We start from the raw sequence: 1,579 nt of genomic DNA on the forward strand, positions 1-1,579 counted from the left end.
TTTGATTGTAAATCACACTGAGTAATATTGATACAGAAATGTATTTCCGAGTTACTGTGGTCATGTGGTTAAGGAACTGCACATATGGCCGTCCCTTAGTTATTTCAAACCCCTCCTTGGGAAGCAGCTGACCATAGGGTCCAATCCCAGCTGCGCCCGCTTGTTGTATTGAAGGCCCGTAGGTTCACCTTTTATTAAGGGTCGTGTTACTGATGAAGGGACTCAGCATCCTGTTTGAGTTCGAGCCTGTTATGGTTTGGTAAACCCACTCCTTTTTCCTGGTTTAGTTCCAGCAGTGCATGTTCCAGCAGTGAGACAGAGTCCTCACAGTCAACACTTTCTCTATTCTTCCTGCCAACAACTTTTCCCACTTCTTATTTGCGAGACAGGAGTTTTGTTTATGAAACGTTCCAAGCACAGGAACAATCCTCTGAAGCCGTGTCCAATTTAAAGTGGAATGGTTGTCCCTTTCACACGGGAAGAGCCGTTCCTGGGGAAGGATTTTCCATGTGCTGTGTCCCAGGGCTGAGCAGGAAGCCGCTGATTGAAGCTGCAGTAGCCGCTTTCTGTTGGCAGCGGGGCCTTGGAGAGATTGGGGCCACATCCAGCTGCAGACTCGGGTGGGTTCTCGTGGTTGCAGTGTCGGGACATGGTTGGTCTCAATGCTTGAACTGAAATAATTGAGGCTCGGTGCAAAGGTCGGGCTCGAACCACCAAACTTTCAGACAAATGAGCTGACTATTTGAGACACAGAAACTGGCCATGCAGATCTCCGAAAGCAGAGGGGTTGAGGAGAGTCCGACAGCAAGGACTCACACTGTTTTCAGAGTCAGTCCGGAGCAGCTGCAAACACATAGGGCGTGCTCAGCTTCTGCTTATGTTCAACTGGGCAGTAGAACATCAGTTATTTTGGTAGCGGTGGGATTCGAACCCACGACTTGATAGAGACTGGAGCTTAAATCCAGCGCCTGACACCACTCGGCCACGCAACCTTACAGATTACAGAAACAGAATGTCAAAATTGTCATTACTAGTGTTTCAGCATCGCTTCACTTCAGGTACTAACAGATCGCGCATTGAATAATGAACGTGGTGCAATTTCGAAAGTATTTGAAAGGGTTTCCAAGGTTTGCACTGTTTGGACAATAGCACGAAGCTGAATAGACTTCGACAGTTTTCCCTGGAGCTTCAGGGCTGAGGAATGGCCTTACAGAATTTTATAAAGTCATGAGGCAGACGGACAGAGAAAAGAGTCAGGGAGTAATTTTTCACAAGGCACATGAGTTCAAAGCGAGATAACATTGGTTAAATGTGAGAACAGTAATATTTAAAGGGGATGTGAGGGACAGTTGTTTTACACACAGCCATTTCCGTGTGTACAGAATGAATTGTCATATTTAATGTCAGAGACTGGTGCGCTCACAACATTTCAAAGACAACGGAAAGGATTCGGAGAGATAAGGGACAAAATTTGGCAAATATTGGTTAGATTAATTTCGGTTATCTGTTTAGCAGTGGCAAGTTAGATAGCAGGGTCTGTTTCCGTGCTTGGCAACTCTGAGACGCTCCAGAAGCTGAC

General features: G+C 46.3%; 1 non-coding gene across 1 annotated transcript; it reads right to left on the bottom strand.

Moving 5' to 3' along the window:
* Nucleotides 1-910: 910 nt before the first annotated feature.
* On the bottom strand, nt 911-992 carry trnal-uaa (transfer RNA leucine (anticodon UAA)). Its single transcript has one exon. It is a non-coding gene; the product is annotated as a tRNA-Leu (tRNA).
* Nucleotides 993-1,579: the final 587 nt, after the last annotated feature.

This window comes from Chiloscyllium punctatum, chromosome 50 (assembly GCF_047496795.1).
Source record: "Chiloscyllium punctatum isolate Juve2018m chromosome 50, sChiPun1.3, whole genome shotgun sequence".
Taxonomy (NCBI): Eukaryota; Metazoa; Chordata; class Chondrichthyes; order Orectolobiformes; family Hemiscylliidae; genus Chiloscyllium; species Chiloscyllium punctatum.